Raw genomic sequence first — 18,663 nt, 5'->3', positions numbered from 1 at the left:
TTAAGAGTCATTGGGATACAGGAAGGTACAGAGCTCCAAACCAAAGGAATGAGCAGTCTATTCAATGAAATAATACAAGAAAACTTCCCAGACTTGAAGAATGAGACAGAATCCCAAATCCTACAAGCCTACAGGACGCAGAATGTACAAAATCATAAGAGATCCACACCTAGACACATTCTAATGAAGATGCCCAACATACAGAATAAGGAGAGAATTTTAAAAGATACAAGAGAAAGGAAGCAGATTACATTTAGGGGTAAGCCAATCAGGATAACAGCTGATCTTTCAACACAGACTCTGAAAGCTAGAAGATCCTGGAATAACATATTTCAAACACTGAAAGAAAATGGGTTCCAACCAAGAATTGTGTATCCAGTGAAATTAAGCTTCAGGATGGAGAATGAAATTAAAACCTTCCACGATAAACAAAAGTTTAAAGAATTCGCAGCTAGAAAACCATCTCTTCAAAACATCCTCGCCAAAGCATTACAGGAAGAGGAAATGGAAAATAACAATGAAAACCAACAGTGGGAGGTAGGACAGTAAAGGGGGGGGGGAAATAATCAAAGAGGAAAACAAACAATGTTTAGTAACAGAAATAAACAAATATTGCTGGAAGAACAACCCATATCTCAATAATAACCCTAAATGTTAATGGCTTAAACTCACCAATTAAGAGACACAGGCTAGTAGAATGGATCACAAAAGAAGACCCAACAATATGCTGCCTACAGGAGACGCATTTGATAGGAAAAGACATACATAGGCTGAAGGTGAAAGTTTGGGAAAAATCATATCACTCATATGGACTTCGGAAACAAGCAGGCGTGTCCATACTCATATCAAATAAAATAGATTTCAAGCCAAAGTTAATCAAAAGAGATAAAGAGGGACACTACATACTGCTTAAGGGAACCATACACCAACAAGACATAACAATCATAAATATATATGCCCCAAACAATGGTGCAGCTATGTTCGTCAAACAAACTCTTCTCAAGTTCAAGAGTCTAATAGACCACCACACCATAATCATGGGAGACTTCAACACACCTCTCTCGCCACTGGACAGATCTTCCAAACAAAAGTTGAATAAGGAAACTATAGAACTCAATAACACTATTAATAACCAAGACCTAATTGACATATATAGAGTATACCACCCAACATCAAGCAGTTACACTTTTTTCTCAGCAGCACATGGATCCTTCTCAAAAATAGATCATATATTATGTCACAGGGCAACTCTTAGACAATATAAAGGAGTAGAGATAATACCATGCATCTTATTTGATCATAATGGAATGAAACTGAAAATCAATGATAAAAGAAGGAAGGAAAAAGCATACATCAATTGGAGAATGAACAATAGGTTACTGAATGATCAATGGGTTACAGAAGACATCAAGGAGGAAATTAAAAAATTCTTAGAGATAAATGAAAACACAGACACAACATATCGGAATCTATGGGACACATTGAAAGCAGTTCTAAGAGGAAAATTCATTGCTTGGAGTTCATACCTTAAAAAAAGAAAAAACCAACAAATAAATGATCTCATACTTCATCTCAAAATCCTAGAAAAAGAAGAGCAAAACAACAGCAAAAGAAGTAGAAGGCAAGAAATAATTAAAATCAGAGCTGAAATTAATGAAATCGAAACAAAAGAAACAATTGAAAAAATTGACAAAACTAAAAGTTGGTTCTTTGAAAAAATAAACAAAATCGACAGACCCTTAGCGATGCTAGCGAAGAGAAGAAGAGAGAGAACTCAAATTACTAGCATACGGGATGAAAAAGGCAATATCACAACAGACACTTCAGAAATACAGAAGATAATCAAAAACTATTTTGAATCCTTATACTCCAATAAATTAGAAGATAGTGAAGGCATAGATAAATTTCTTAAGTCATATGATCTTCCCAGATTGAGTCAGGAGGATATAGACAACCTAAACAGACCAATATCAATTGAGGAAATAGAAGAAACCATCAAAAGACTACCAACTAAGAAAAGCCCAGGTCCGGATGGGTATACAGCAGAATTTTACAAAACCTTTAAAGAAGAACTAATACCAATACTTTTCAAGCTACTTCAGGAAACAGAAAAGGAGGGAGAACTTCCAAATTCATTCTATGAGGCCAACATCACCCTGATACCTAAACCAGACAAAGACACTTCAAAGAAAGAAAACTACAGACCAATATCTCTAATGAACCTAGATGCAAAAATCCTCAATAAAATTCTGGCCACTCGGATACAAAAACATATCAAAAAAATTGTACACCATGATCAAGTAGGATTCATCCCTGGGATGCAAGGCTGGTTCAATATACGGAAATCAATAAATGTTATTCACCACATCAGTAGACTTAAAAATAAGAACCATAGGATCATCTCGATAGATGCGGAAAAAGCATTCGACAAAGTACAGCATCCCTTTATGTTCAAAACTCTAGAAAAACTAGGGATAACAGGAACATACCTCAATATTGTAAAAGCAATCTATGCTAAGCCTCAGGCTAGCATTATTCTGAATGGAGAAAAACTGAAGGCACTCCCTCTAAAATCTGGAACAAGACAGGGATGCCCTCTCTCTCCACTTCTGTTCAACATAGTTCTCGAAACACTGGCCAGAGCAATTAGACAGACGAAAGAAATTAAAGGCATATAAATAGGAAAAGAAGAAACTAAATTATCACTATTTGCAGATGATATGATTCTATATCTAGCAGACCCAAAAGGCTCTACAAAGAAACTATTAGAGCTAATAAATGAATTCAGCAAAGTGGCAGGATTTAAAATCAACACGCATAAATCAAAGGCATTCCTGTATATCAGCGACAAATCCTCTGAAATGGAAATGAGGACAACCACTCCATTCACAATATCTTCAAAAAAAATAAAATACTTGGGAATCAACCTAACAAAAGAGGTGAAAGACTTATACAATGAAAACTACAGAACCCTAAAGAGAGAAATAGAAGAAGATCTTAGAAGATGGAAAAATATACCCTGTTCATGGATAGGCAGAACTAACATCATCAAAATGGCGATATTACCAAAAGTTTTCTATAGGTTTAATGCAATGCCAATCAAAATCCCAACGGCATTTCTTGTAGAAATAGAGAAAGCAATCATGAAATTCATATGGAAAAACAAAAGACCCAGAATAGCAAAAACAATGCTAAGCAGGAAGTGTGAATCAGGCGGTATAGCGATACCAGACTTCAAACTATACTACAGAGCAATAGTAACAAAAACAGCATGGTACTGGTACCAAAACAGGCGGGTGGACCAATGGTACAGAATAGAAGACACAGAAACCAATCCACAAAACTACAACTATCTTATATTTGATAAAGGGGCTAAAAGCATGCAATGGAGGAAGGATAGCATCTTCAACAAATGGTGCTGGGAAAACTGGAAATCCATATGCAACAAAATGAAACTGAATCCCTTTCTCTCGCCATGCACAAAAGTTAACTCAAAATGGATCAAGGAGCTTGATATCAAATCAGAGATGCGCCATCTGATAAAAGAAAAAGTTGGCTACGATCTACATACTGTGGGGTCGGGCTCCAAATTCCTCAATAGGATACCCATAGCACAAAAGTTAATAACTAGAATCAACAAATGGGACTTACTCAAACTAAAAAGTTTTTTCTCAGCAAAAGAAACAATAAGAGAGGTAAATAGGGAGCCTACACCCTGGGAACAAATCTTTACTCCTCACACTTCAGATAGAGCCCTTATATCCAGAGTATACAAAGAACTCAAAAAATTAGACAATAAGAGAACAAACAACCCAATCAACAAATGGGCCAAGGACCTGAACAGACACTTCTCAGAGGAGGACATACAGTCAATCAACAAGTACATGAAAAAATGCTCAACATCTCTAGCTGTCAGAGAAATGCAAATCAAAACCACCCTAAGATACCATCTCACTCCAGTAAGATTGGCAGCCATTAGGAAGTCAAACAACAACAAGTGCTGGCGAGGATGTGGGGAAAAGGGTACACTTGTACATTGCTGGTGGGACTGCAGATTGGTGCAGCCAATTTGGAAAGCAGTATGGAGATTTCTTGGAAAGCTGGGAATGGAGCCACCATTTGACCCAGCTATTCCCCTTCTTGGTCTATTCCCTAAAGACCTAAAAAGAGCATACTACAGGGACACTGCTACATCGATGTTCATAGCAGCACAGTTCACAATAGCAAGACTGTGGAAGCAACCTAGATGCCCTTCAATAGACGAATGGATAAAACAAATGTGGCATTTATACACAATGGAGTATTACTCTGCATTAAAAAATGACAAAATCATAGAATTTACAGGGAAATGGATGGCATTAGAGCAGATTATGCTAAGTGAAGCTAGCCAATCCCTAAAAAACAAATGCCAAATGTCTTCTTTGATATAAGGAAAGTAACTAAGAACAGAGTAGGGACGAAGAACAGGAGAAGAAGATTAACATTTAACAGGGATGAGAGGTGGGAGGGAAAGGGAGAGAGAAGGGAAATTGCACGGTAATGGAAGGAGACCCTCAGGGTTATACAGTGGAGGGGGTAGAGAGAGAGGAGGGGAGGGGAGGGGAGAGGTGGGGAGGGGGGAGGGTGGATGATGGGAAAGGCAGCGGAGCACAACAGACACTAGTATGGCAATTTGTAAATCAATGGATGTGTAACTGATGTGAATCTGCAATCTGTGTATGGGGTGAAGGTGGGAGTTCATAACCCACTTGAATCAAAGTGTGGAATATGATATGTCAAGAAATTTGTAATGTTTTGAACAACCCACAATGAAAAATTAAAAAAAAAATGTATATATATTCTTTTCACATGCTTTGGTCTTTAAATGGCAGTTAGTCTCTTGAACTTAGGGAATACAAACAACCATTAAATTATATGCCAATTGGATTATTATGTGGAAATACTATAATCCATATGGTAAAAGAGATGAAGATATTTCTGTTCCTTTTTTAAAAAAAATGCTTTCACGGGCTGGGGTTTTGGCTCAGTGGCAGAGTGCTTGTCTCACACATGTGAGGCACTGGGTTCAATCCTCATCACCACATAAAAATAAAAACAAATATATTATGTCAATGTATAACTAAAAAATATTTTAAAAATCTTTTCACATGGCTAGTCTCTTTCACTAAAACTATCTTCAAATAATAAGCTTCTTCTTTTCCTCAATGGTACATGTCCTTCATAAGCAGAGGGATACAATAGCAGAAACTCCTGATTAAATTTGTAGGTAATGTTTCAATAATCCTTCAGTGAAAGAAGAACTTCACAGATTCAAAATGTGTTATTCTGCTTTTTGTACATATGACCAAAGTACCTGATAAGAACAATTAGAGGAGTAAAAGGTTATTTTTGTTGATGGTTTTGGAGTCCTCATTTCATGATCAGCCAATTGTATTGCTGTGGGTCTGAGTTGAGGCAGAACATCATGGTGAAGGAATATGATGGATAAAAAATGCTCAGCTCATGAAAGTAAAAGGTGAGATGGGGTGGGGGAGAAAGGAAGAGACCAGGGATGGTTATAGTCCAAGACAATACCCACAGTGATCTCCTTGCTCCAGCCAAACCCCACATGCCTCCAGTAGTCCATATGATGCAGTAGCCATTCAGCTATCAATGGATTAATATCTAGTTTTTCCAATAGTAAATTTTGATTGCAATGTTTAGAAATCAATTTTGACAGTGAAAGGCATCCATTAAGTAGTATTATTAAATGAATTCCACATTCTCAGCTCCTGGCTTAGAAAAAAGATAAATATTTTTGTCAACTTTCAAAGAGATTTAGTTCTTAAGCAAATAATTTAAATTAAAATTAAAAAATTAAAAAATTAAAAAAAATTAAAGTAAGCATATGAGAAATAGATGTTAAATAAAGTCACAGCAGGAGTAAAATTGATTAAAGGTCTATGTTTATTAAAGTAGAAAAAGTTAACTAGCTATATAAATCAAGTGTTCATGGAAAAAAAGTTTGTTTTTATATAAATCTAGCATAAATTTGATTTCAAAATTAATTGATCTTCCAACCTGTCATAACTTCCTTGTATTTATTATTTTTGAAAATTTCCCTTGACAAGGAAACTAATTCAACATTATTATCCTGCTATTTAATTTTAATTTGTTAGAGCTGAATGGAAAACAAACAAAACAAGTAAAAAACCAGAAAATATTTGTAGAAATCGTTGCATTAGGTAAAAGAAGATGAATAAAAGAAGTGGGCATTACCATTTTCGATTTATTCAACAAATATCCAGTGTCTATTTTTAGTTGAAGTAGCTTGAAAAATAGAAATTCATAATGCTAATTGTACTTATTGAGAAAATATTCATATATAGTTTGATAGATAAATATAAGTTAGAAGATAATGGATGGATGGATAAATAGACACCCCCTTTCCCTGATGTCTGCCATATTTAGAAGAGTTTTCTGGAGTGAAAACTGAGTACAGTTTATTCTTCTATAATTTGTCCAGTAATGAAATCTCTCATTTTGAGATTTCAGCACATGAATCAACTTATACTTTTGTCCACACATATTTATCTGTTTGCAAGCAACCAGAGAATTTTATTACCTGATTGTGAGATGCATAGGTGGAAGAATAGATGTGAATGGATAAGACAATCTATCAGGAAGGTGATCTTATCTCCACAATACCATCAGTGTCATAGTTTAAATAGATTATATGAATTAAAAAGCAATTAGTGTGAAAATTATTTCTGTGCTATTTAATGAATATTAGCTAGCCCTCTACTAAGACCTTGATCCTAACATCAATTATGCTATTTACTGTTTGTGTCACTTTGTGCAAAGTGCTATAACAAACACAATTCTAAACCTGAGTTTTGTATTTCATAAGCTGCACAGAATAATGCTAGTTGTGTAGCTTGTGGGAGTTTGCTTATTTTGCTTTGTTTTGGTTTAGTTTTGTTTTTTCAGACGTTGTTTCAAATAAACTATTTCTACACAACAATTAAAAAGGAACTATTAAGCTCTTTGTTGCTCATAAGTTTATTTTATTTTGCTTTTCATTTTCATACACTTGAAATCATATTTTATCTTTCCATTTGCTTTTCCTTTGCGTTTCTCCATCTCCTTTGATCTGGGCACCTAGTGATTTATTTATATAATTATGTCTAAGTCCTTTCTTTCAGCAATTTGGGATAGGCAGAAGGAAATGCCAGAGAGATAATTTAAAGATAAGCTCAATGGGAAACTTTCATGCACTGAAGAATCAGATTAAAAACTACGTATGATAACCATAAACCAGTAGACTACGTGTAAAGGAAGACTTTGACCAGGTGCTAGACAACCTGCCTTCCTTTGTCATTAACAGTGAGAAAATCATCTGAAAGGAACATAACTGAAAAAGGACTATGAGTGCAATTAACCACAACAAAGATACACAAATAGGATGCACTTCTGTTTGGAAGGTGTAGGAAAACATTTGGAAAGGAGAGGTGTAAAAAGAAGAGTAGGATAGAATTTCGAGTAGACATAACAATGCAGATCAGACTGTAGTTAACGTTAAGGAAGCAAATTTTTTGCACGATGAAATTTTCTTTAAAAGTTTTATTTTAATTGCCAGAGAATTTAATGAGTGTACATTTCCCTCCCTAGGTGACAACTTAGGAATAGAATTGAAATATTTGATGAACGATTTCAGTCATAAATGTCATGAAAATAGTTCTTAAATAAAGTGGAAAAATTCTCATATGTACACATGTGGTTGTACAAATAAATATCAAAAGTTAATGCAAAGCAATATTATATTAATTTAGCATAATTTTTCTGTAAATAATATAGTCAGTCACACTTGAAATAATTAGAGTGAGAAATAGATAATTCTGTTTTTGAACTATAAAACAAGAAAAATTTCTGCTCTGATAGGTGAGTAATATAATTCAAAATACTATTTTCAAACAGGCCAGTGAGTTTGTGCTGGGTCCTGCATATATTCCTGTCTAATTCTTCATCTTTCTTTCTTTTTTTTAAATTTTAACCAAAAAATATTAAGTGTCTCTACCTTGTTAAGATTTTGAACATGGCTTTTTGTTAGTATATTAATTAACCTGTGTGAATATTAATCTTTTTAAATGGCATATCTGTGTTCTCTACATTATGCAAATTAGCTGTCTTTCAGAAGCAATTGCACTTGTAAAAGACAAAATATTAAATACAAAGTACCTATTACTAGAGAAATAAAGTTACCTTCAAATATTTTTTTATTAAAAGGAAGGTTTTGATTAAAACAAAGAACATGGGGAAAGAGTATAAAAAGTGAATTTGAGGATGTAGACAAGAGTCTATTAGGGAACTTTATAGGAGATTATAAGGCTTTTGTACATTACTTTTGGAGACTTGAAACAAATTTTTCAAAGCATTTTAAGTTATGACCAGAAAAAAATGACATTTGTATTTCCAATATAAAGTATGGATATGGTTTGGAGAGTAAATTATAGGACTAATTTGGAATTCGTTAAAAGGAAAGACTAATAGAGTTACAGGTTCAGCAAAGATGCCAGTTTAGGTCAGGGTGGTTGACATGAATGAAGAAAAAATATATCATTTAAGATATTTAGAGTTGCAGGTAAACAGAAATTCAAATGTGATTTGGCTTAGTTGAATAAATAGTGTATTAGCTTATATTTTACTACCAGAGATATTTTCAAATATTAGGAAAGTCAATAAAATGGGAAAGCACAATTTCCCAATTTGCCTTTCTTTTTTCTTTACTACCATAAAGTAGGTATGGAGTGTGTTCCCAAAGTTTATATGTGGGTTTCTGTATGGACTCAGGCAGAAATTCACTTACATCAGATTCTTTAAACTCCTTCAATCCTAAAATTGTTCTTTCCACGATATTACATGCATAATAGATTATTATACATTAAAGTCTTAAAAACATTTTAAATATCTCTTATGGTTCTTGACAGCTGAGGACAAAAAAGATTCTTCTCCAAATTATGACTGAGCCAATACCTAGAAAGCTTTTCTGAGATTTCTGTCAACTCCAACTAATATCCATTTTCTTTTTTTTTTCTTTTTTATTTATTTTATTTATTTTTTATTGGTTGTTCAAAACATTACAAAGCTCTTGACATATCATATTTCATACATTAGGTTCAAGTGGGATATGAACTTCCATTTTTACCCCAAATACAGATTGCAGAATCACATCGGTTACACATCCACATTTTTACATAATGCCATATTAGTAACTGTTGTATTCTGCTACCTTTCCTATCCTCCACTATCCCCCTCCCCTCCCCTCCCATCTTCTCTCTCTACCCCATCTACTGTAATTCATTTCTCCCCCTTGTTTTCTTTTTTCCCTTTCCCCTCACAACCTCTTATATGCAATTTTGTATAACAATGAGGGTCTCCTTCCATTTCCATGCAATTTCCCTTTTCTCTCCCTTTCCCTCCCACCTCATGTCTCTGTTTAATGTTAATGTTTTCCTCCTGCTCTTCCTCCCTGCTCTGTTCTTAGTTGCTCTCATTATATCAAAGAAGACATTTGGCATTTGTTTTTTAGGGATTGGCTAGCTTCACTTAGCATAATCTGTTCTAGTGCCATCCATTTCCCTGCAAATTCCATGATTTTGTCATTTTTTAGTGCTGCGTAATACTCCATGGTGTATAAATGCCATATTTTTTTATCCATTCATCTATTGAAGGGCATCTGGGTTGGTTCCACAGTCTTGCTATTGTGAATTGTGCTGCTATGAATATCGATGTGGCAGTATCCCTGTAGTACGCTCTTTTAAGGTCTTCAGGGAATAGTCCAAGAAGGGCAATAGCTAGGTCAAATGGTGGTTCCATTCCCAGCTTTCCCAGGAATCTCCATACTGCTTTCCAAATTGGCCGCACCAATTTGCAGTCCCACCAGCAATGTACAAGAGTACCCTTTTCCCCACATCCTTGCCAGCACTTTTTGTTGTTTGAATTCAGAATGGCTGCCAATCTTACTGGAATGAGATGGTATCTTAGGGTGGTTTTGATTTGCATTTCTCTGACAGCTAGAGATGTTGAGCATTTTTTCATGTACTTGTTGATTGATTGTATGTCCTCCTCTGAGAAATGTCTGTTCAGGTCCTTGGCCCATTTGTTGATTGGGTTATTTGTAATCTTATTGTCTAATTTTTTGAGTTCTTTGTATACTCTGGATATTAGGGCTCTATCTGAAGTGTGAGGAGTAAAAATTTGTTCCCATGATGTAGGCTCCCTATTTACCTCTCTTATTGTTTCTCTTGCTGAGAAAAAACATTTTTAGTTTAAGTAAGTCCCATTTGTTGATTCTTGTTATTAACTCTTGTGCTATAGGTGTCCTATTAAGGAATTTGGAGCCCGACCCCACAATATGTACATCAGAGCCAACTTTTTTTTCTATGAGACACAGAGTCTCTGATTTGATATCAAGCTCCTTGATCCATTTTGAGTTAACTTTTGTGCATGGCGAGAGGAGGGGATTCAGTTTCATTTTGTTGCATATGGATTTCCAGTATTCCCAGCACCATTTGTTGAAGATGCTATCCTTCCTCCATTGCATGCTTTTAGCCCCTTTATCAAATATAAGATAGTTGTAACTTTGTGGAGTAGTCTCTGTGTCCTCTATTCTGTACCATTGGTCCACCCGCCTGTTTTGGTACAAGTACCATGCTGTTTTTGTTACTATTGCTCTGTAATATTGTTTGAAATCTGGTATTGCTATACCGCCTGATTCACACTTCCTGCTTAGAATTGCTTTTGCTATTCTGGGTCTTTTATTTTTCCATATGAATTTCATGATTGCTTTATCTATTTCTACAAGAAATGCCATTGGGATTTTTATTGGCATTGCATTAAACCTATAGAGAACTTTTGGATACACACAATTTGAACAGACCAATATCAATGGATGAAATATACAGCGAGTTTTACAAAACCTTTAAAGAAGAATTAATACCAGTACTTTTCAAGTTTTTCAGGAAATAGAAAAAGATGGAGCTCTTCCAAATTCATTCTATGAGACCAACATCACCCTGATTCCGAAACCAGACAAAGACACCTCAAAGAAAGAAAACTACAGACCAATATCTCTAATGAACCTAGATGCAAAAATCCTCAATAAAATTCTGGCAAATCGGATACAAGAACACATCAAAAAATTGTGCACCATGATCAAGTAGGATTCATCCCTGGGATGCAAGGATGGTTCAATATTCGGAAATCAATAAATGTTATTTACCACATCAATAGACTTAAAGATAAGAACCATATGATCATCTCAATATACACAGAAAAAGCATTCGACAAAGTACAGCATCCCTTTATGTTCAAAACATTAGAAAAACTAGGGATAACAGGAACTTACCTCAACATTGTAAAAGCTATCGATGCTAAGCCTCAGGCTAGCATCATTCTGAATGGAGAAAAATTGAAGGCATTCCCTCTAAATTCTGGAACAAGACAGGGATGCCCTCTATCACCAATTCTATTCAATATAGTTCTCGAAACACTGGCCAGAGCAATTAGACAGAAGAAAGAAATTAAAGGCATAAAAATAGGAAAAGAAGAACTTAAATTATCACTATTTGCTGAAGACATGATTCTATACCTAGAAGATCCAAAAGGGTCTACAAAAAAAACTACTAGGACTAATAAATGAATTCAGCAAAGTGGCAGGATATAAAATCAACACACATAAATCAAAGGCATTTCTGTATATCAGCGACAAAACTTCTGAAACGGAAATAAGGAAAAACACTCCATTCACAATATCCTCAAAAAAAATAAAATACTTGGGAATCAACCTAACAAAAGAGGTGAAATATTTATACAATGAAAACTACAGAACCCTAAAGAGAGAAGTAGAAGAAGATCTTAGAAGATGAACAAATATACCCTGTTCATGGATTGGCAGAACTAACATCATCTAATATCCATTTTCTTTATGCTACATTTGTGCATTCAAGAGTGATGTTTTACTAGGTGGCTTCTGTCTTCCAAACTCATTTACCTGATTTTATTAAATGAAAAATGATGAGTTTTGGGGGGTTAACTTAATATTTGGCACATTAATAGCTAACTTACTATAGATTAATATGACCTTAACAATACCATCTTTTTTCTATTTTATTTTACTTCTCAAGTAAGAAAAAAAAAGACCTTATGGGATAAGGTCAAGCTGACCTTAAATAAGTTACATATTGTAAGTTTGATGTACATATATAATATACACATGTAATTCTTAGAAATTTGAAGTGTATGTGTAATCAGACTTCTAGATCATAATAAGGATCTAACTGATTTTGAACATTGGATAGGCTTTATTTTTTGCTTACATAAAATAATCAATAGTATTGTTTATCCAACTGGAAGTGAGTTTTGCCTAAAATAATTAAATAAAAATGCAAATGCACTATTTTGTGTGAAAAAAGTGATGAAGAGAACACAGTTATAAATTATATTTCTTTATAAAATGCTATCTTTTATTTATTTATTTATATGTGGTGCTGAAACCAGGAAACCAGGTTCCTCACATGAGCTAGGCAAGTGCTCTACCACTGAACTACAACCCCAGCTCTAAAAGGCTACCTTTTAAAACTACATTAAATAATGCTTTATAAGATTGTATTAATAATTTCAGAATATATACATAGATATACATTGATATATGTACTAACGTAAATTCATAAATAGGCTAGTGTTCTTGGGTAAATACATTCTCTACGACTTATCTGGATATACCAAAAAAATTTCTTAGCCTAGAAGCCACTGAAGTGCTCTGGAAAACTCCCTCTAAGAAAGCAAGCATCATGGCTCTAAATTCAGGATTAATTTTTCAAGCCCCTAGACCTGTATCAGTTATGAGTTCCAATAACAGTATCAATGAATTAAAAATTATTCTGATTAACAATTTTACTTTAATAACAAGTAAATATAAAACTAATGAAATTTGCTTTAAATAATCTTAATGGTGAAAGTATATCCAAATCCCTTCAGCTTCTTTTTTAAAAATTCGTTATTCTAATTTGTTATATATGACAGCAGAATGCATTGCAATTCATATTACATTTGTAGAGCACAATTTATCATCTCTCTGCTTGAATGTAAAGCATATTCACACCACTCATGCCTTTTTCATACACGTAATTAGGGTAGTGATGTCCACCTCATTCCAACTCAGCCAGTTTTATAGAAATGTAAAAATGAAATTATTTGTCTACCTGCAAACCTGCACAGTTATTAACATGGGTTTTTTTATACAAACCCCACATCTAAAGAAAATTTTTTGCCCATATAAGAACTTTTACTTTTCCCCATATGATATTAACTTTCAATTTCCAAATATTTTAGCTTTGAAAAAAACTTTTATGACATCCTAGAGTTTAGGGGAAGCATCTGGTGGCAGTTGCTAATATTAACAGTGGAAAAGAGGAGTGTGGCCAAGAACATAAGGGAAAATTACTTGCATAAAAAGCATCCCATAAAGCTGAAAATAAAAAAAAAAATCACTTCAGCACAGAGCTTTTAAATCTACAATCGTAAATAAAAGTATTTTCTAAACTTGTGGAAAATTAAAAAATAGCATTAGTATGTTGACCTTAATAATATAAATCAAATGTTCATGTGCATTCAAAAGTATCTACTGAAGAGTTAGAATTTCATGAGACCTTACTTAGGTAAAATGATGCTGTTTTGTGTAGAGCTAATTACAGAGAGTTGTGGCTATATTTTAGAGCTAGGAACAAAGGTCATCCCTCTTATGGAAGATCTAGGAAAACAGCACTTCCTTTTTCTCTGTGCCAGTTAAATTCAGGAGTGTAAAATAAAAATAAAAAAATTAAAAAATAAAAATAATACCATGCCACTAAAACTTTAAGGAATCTATTCTGAGAACCTGGGAATTCAGTTCAGGGCAGTGATGAACAGTTGAAACAGAAGTAAAGGACTAGTGTAAGCTCAGGGAGAGAGTAGGGTAGGAAAATGTGCTCTTCACTTCACAGGAAGCCAGGAAGGTTTTCCAGATATGGTGACATTCAAGATGAGACCTGAGGGATAAGTATGAAAGTTGAGAAAAACGCATCCCAAGTAGGGAGACATGATTGTTTAAAAAGTAATTTATTATTATTTGCCAGCCATTCCTTCAACAAATATGTATTGAATAACAGCCACTTTAGCATAGATGTCTTAAAAAAACTCTTCAAAATGTGGGTTCAAGAGTTCATTGTTTGAATTGTTCTGAAATTTATGTGCAACAAAGTTCTCTCATCTATATCATATTCTTTCCTCTTTTCCTCAATGTGAGAATTTCCCTTCCCCCACCTTAGGCCCTAGATTAATATATTTTATAATCATATGCAAAATCATTAAACATATAAAATACATTACAAATGGACTTGTTGTTCCACCTAAAAAACATGTTTATTCATGATAAAATTGTAAGAGAAATAATCTAAATCAAAGAATAATTGATTCCTGAACTTTCCTTCTGAACTTCAGAGCTGTGAATAAGAAATCATAAAAGACTCATTTTTCACATAATTATCATGATCAATAAAACCAATGAATAAGACTAACAATATCAGACAATATGATAAAGCAGGTATTTTCATGTTATATAAATTTTAAAATTGAAAACAGAACCACCTTTTATCAACAAGCTTTTCCTTTAAAAATAAAAATAATACCATGCCACTAAAACTCTAAGGAATCTAATCTGAGAACCTGGGAATTCAGTTCAGGGCAGTGATGAAAAGTTGCAATGGAAGTAAAGGACTAGTGAAGCTCAGAGAGAGAGTGGGTAGGAAAATGTGCTCTTCACTTCACATGCTTCCATATGGAGAGATCAGATCATGTTTCAGGCCTCTTGTCCAACTTTATTCAGTTTGGTCCAGAAGAGTAAGAGAGGCTCAATGAAGAGGGATTTAAGGAGATCCCAGACAAAAATGGCTTAGTCTCCAGCTATTTTCTAAGCAGCTTTACTGAACAGAGAGTGCTTTCTGGATTGTTAAGAAGCCCATAATCTTACTGGTTAATTTTACTCTAATGTGAATGCTAGGAAACCACAAATACATCAATACCTATTATCTGACCTTTTACAACTAATTTGTAAAAGTTGATATTTGACCTCCATTTTTTTTGATCTTTGAACTTGCCCCTCACTACTTTCATACCATTACTGAGTTTGCAACCTTGCACTAGACACTAAACCCATCCTATCTTAAGTTACTCATGTGTGAAATGAAGATAATTTTTGAAGTTCGTTAGTATTATTAATATGTAGAAGTTCTTAACCTCATTTAGTACATAGTAAACACTATTTAAATGTTATAAATTATCTTTATTTAATTATTTCTTTTACAAATCCAACAGTGAGGGCTAAGACATATCTATGGTTTGTCTCATTTAGATCTTTGCTATATAAAGAAAGAAATTTGGAATGTACTAAAAGTATAACAGTGACTAGAGTGTGAGGCCTGTATTATAGGGAAATAGGAGGACAGCTGTTGCTGCAGGCTGGAAGACATGAGATGCTGATAGGAGCTAAATCAACAATTCTGCCAAGATACAATGAATATGGCAGACAGATTGCTTTGGGCAATCTTTCTAATAGTTTACAACACTGGACAGGTTTTCATTGTAGTCAGATTACTCTCTCAACAAACTCTAGGCAAACTCCATGTCCTCTCACACAGGTGTCTTCTACCTCGAGTGGATGGAGTGGTGGCTTTCAATATATTGTCTCCATGTCCAAATTCTGGAATCCATATACATTTCACTGTTAAGGAAAACACCATCTTTGTATGTTTAACAAAGTAAAAGGTCTTGAGATAAAGAGATGACCCAGAATAAGAGATAAGAAGAGAAAAATTGGGGGCACACAGAAGAAAATATATGGAGAAGAACTGATGTTTTCCAATGTTATCAGCTATAAAAGAAATAATACAGAGATCCTGAAGAGCCAGAAATTATTAATGTGACTTTAGAATTGGATAAAAGTTGAAGGCTCGGAGAAATTGGAGAATCATGATTAAAAGTCTAGATTTTTTAAAGAGACTGTTGGTAGACATGAATTCCAAAACTGATCTGTTGAGAGCTTAGATAGAAATCTCTAGTGCCTTTGAAGATACACATATGCCATAAACAGAATATTAGTATAACTATGAGTATTAATACACAGCAGGAGTGGACCTAAGGGCAAAGTGAGAAATATATAATTGAGAATGTGATGAAAGATAACTCTTATTATATAGTGATCAAAACTTGTCTGAGTTTTGTTCTTTTTTATGCAAAGCAGAATTTGTGATGAACTTTAGCTGAAGGGATTTCCAAGGAAAGTGTTAAGGGAACAACCTGATTTTTCTTTGCTGGGTATCAAAAAATATATAAGAAAACAAAAAACAATTTGAGAAAGGAACTGTTAAGCTAAAAAAACAAAAACAAAAACAAAAAAAAAAAAAAAAAAAAAAAAAAACACTTGATAATTGGGGAAGATCTAAGCCTGTCCAAATTGTGAAGAACATTAAAAGAAGAAAATTCATCATTGGAAAAGTACACTCTGGTGACAAGACCAAGAGTCCAGCTGGTCCGTTGCAGCCACGGGCGGACTCTCAGCATCCTGGCCACCACAGAGATGCGCAGCCCAGTCTCCTGGCTCTGGGCACCCTCTATCAGGGGAGACCTGGGTGGGTGAAGGATGTCTGCTCTCGCCCCAGTGTCCTCCGCTCCCTCTCGGGAGGGAGGACCTGATCATGGCCGCGTGGAGAGGGAGTTTCTGATGGCCTTGGTGAGCCTGCTGGTGGAGCAATTGCCCTGGCCAGAAGGGGAGGGAAAGGAGGCAGCGAGGGCCGCCACAAGCGCGGGAACGCAAAAAAAGCCTGCGCGGGTGCTGGGCCACATTGTGCCACTGGTGGCCATGCCCATGTAGCCGCTGTTGCTGCCCCTAGCATGGGCCAGGGGCCCTGTTGACAGGGAGCCGCCGGCCTTGGCTGGCCCTGGGGCGAAGCCGCTGCCGCCCAAGGAGAAGGCCTGGACCAAAAAGTCTCCCCAGCACTAGTCTCCTGCCTCCACCTGGCAGCCGAAGCCTGTGCTGGAGACCCAGCAGGCAAAGTTATAAAAGCAGAAAAACTCAACCAATTCCAATGAGGCCAGTGATTTCAGCGATATGGCAAACTGGCCAACACCAGGAGAGTTTACATTGAAAAAACCTTTTTGCAGTCTCAAAGTGTCATCAGCCAAAGAAATAAGAAGCCAAAAATTACAAAAGAAAAAGAAAAGAAGGTTGAAAAGAGGAGTAACAGTGAGATTAAGAAAATAGGGAAACAAAATTAGATGGTCCCATTGAAAATGTCAGTGACGATGAGGCCCAGTCAAGCAATCAAGGAAAGAGAGCCAATAAACACAAGTGGATATTGCTGCACTTAGATGATGTAAGATCAGAGAGTCAGGAGAGATCTGGATCCCAGAACAGCTCTCAGTGTCAACCTGAAGCAAACAAGTCTTCCCATAATAACAGGAGAAATGACACAGGAAGTTGCAGGCGAGACAGAGGAAAAAAAAAAAAAGAAAAGATGATGATCAGGATAAAGTATACAGTGTGCGGAGTGAGGGGGTTAATATCTGAGGTTCCTTCAGAAGTTGAGGAAGAGGACCAAAATGGGAACAAGATGAGGCAGAGGAAACTCTTGAGTGAACTTTGATTATTCATATAGTTACTGACAACATGGTGAAAGGACAGATCAGCCATTTCAAACAGAAATTAATGCCAGTATGATGTATTACTATTATGACAGTATGGGTGTACAGGTGTATCCTGTGGAAGAAGCATTTCTTAAAGAGTATATTAAGCATTGAATTGAATATTACTTCAGTAGAGAAAACTTGGAACATGACTTTTTTTGTCAGAGAAAGATGGATGAGCAAGGTTTCTTGCCTATTTCCCTGATTGGCTCTCAGAATAAACTTTAACCTCATTTTAGAGGCCCTGAAGGACAGCACAGAAATAGAAGTTGCAGGTGAGAAAATGAGGAGAAAGATAGAACCAGAAAAATGGCCAACCCTGGGCCCTCCTCCCAGCAGTGTGCCACAGACAAACTTCTCTCGGCTGGTGAATTGTCCAAAGTTTGTGCAAGGACAAGCCTTTTGCTCACAGATACTCAGGGTGATGATCTACTGATGCCCTGAATGTCATCTGATGGGGATGTGCAGTAGAGCAAGTGGCTCACTGAAATGCATTGTAAATACTGGAACAAAGCATGCTGTAGAGATAGAAGCCACCATACTGCCTTCTGTGTGAGAGTGTCCACTGTTGACCCCTCAGCTGCATGACAGTAGAGATGACCAAATGTGCCATGACCCAAGACAGAGCTGAGGACCACTGCTGACATTCCAGGAGCTGCCTGCCCTTTCCTGTGTGGCTGGACTGAGATGGCATGGCTACTTTTATTTGAGGGGGAAGATAATTGTTATCACTGTGGAAATACTTCAAGGTTCTGTCTTTTGTTTCCAGGCATATGTACTTGTTTCCAAGTCAATAAAGGAGAGAAAGAGGACTGTGTAGATTTTCTCAGCTTGACAGGCCTTTGGCTCTTGGTCTTCCCTTTGCCATGGTGAACATTGCATAACTCATGTGTTAAGATGTTTCAC

The 18,663-nt window shown here is 35.6% G+C and overlaps 1 pseudogene; it reads left to right on the top strand.

Annotated features, from left to right (window-relative positions):
- Window positions 1-17,161: 17,161 nt before the first annotated feature.
- Window positions 17,162-18,193, top strand: LOC124077167 (la-related protein 1B-like; annotated as a pseudogene).
- The last annotated feature ends 470 nt before the right edge of the window (window positions 18,194-18,663 follow it).

Source organism: Marmota monax, unplaced genomic scaffold (assembly GCF_021218885.2).
Source record: "Marmota monax isolate L192 unplaced genomic scaffold, Marmota_monax_Labrador192_F-V1.1 WCK01_AAM20220418_F8-fsc00866, whole genome shotgun sequence".
In the NCBI taxonomy this organism is placed as follows: domain Eukaryota; kingdom Metazoa; phylum Chordata; class Mammalia; order Rodentia; family Sciuridae; genus Marmota; species Marmota monax.
Note: the sequence above shows the minus strand (reverse complement) of the source record. Positions and strands in the feature narration are given on the sequence as shown.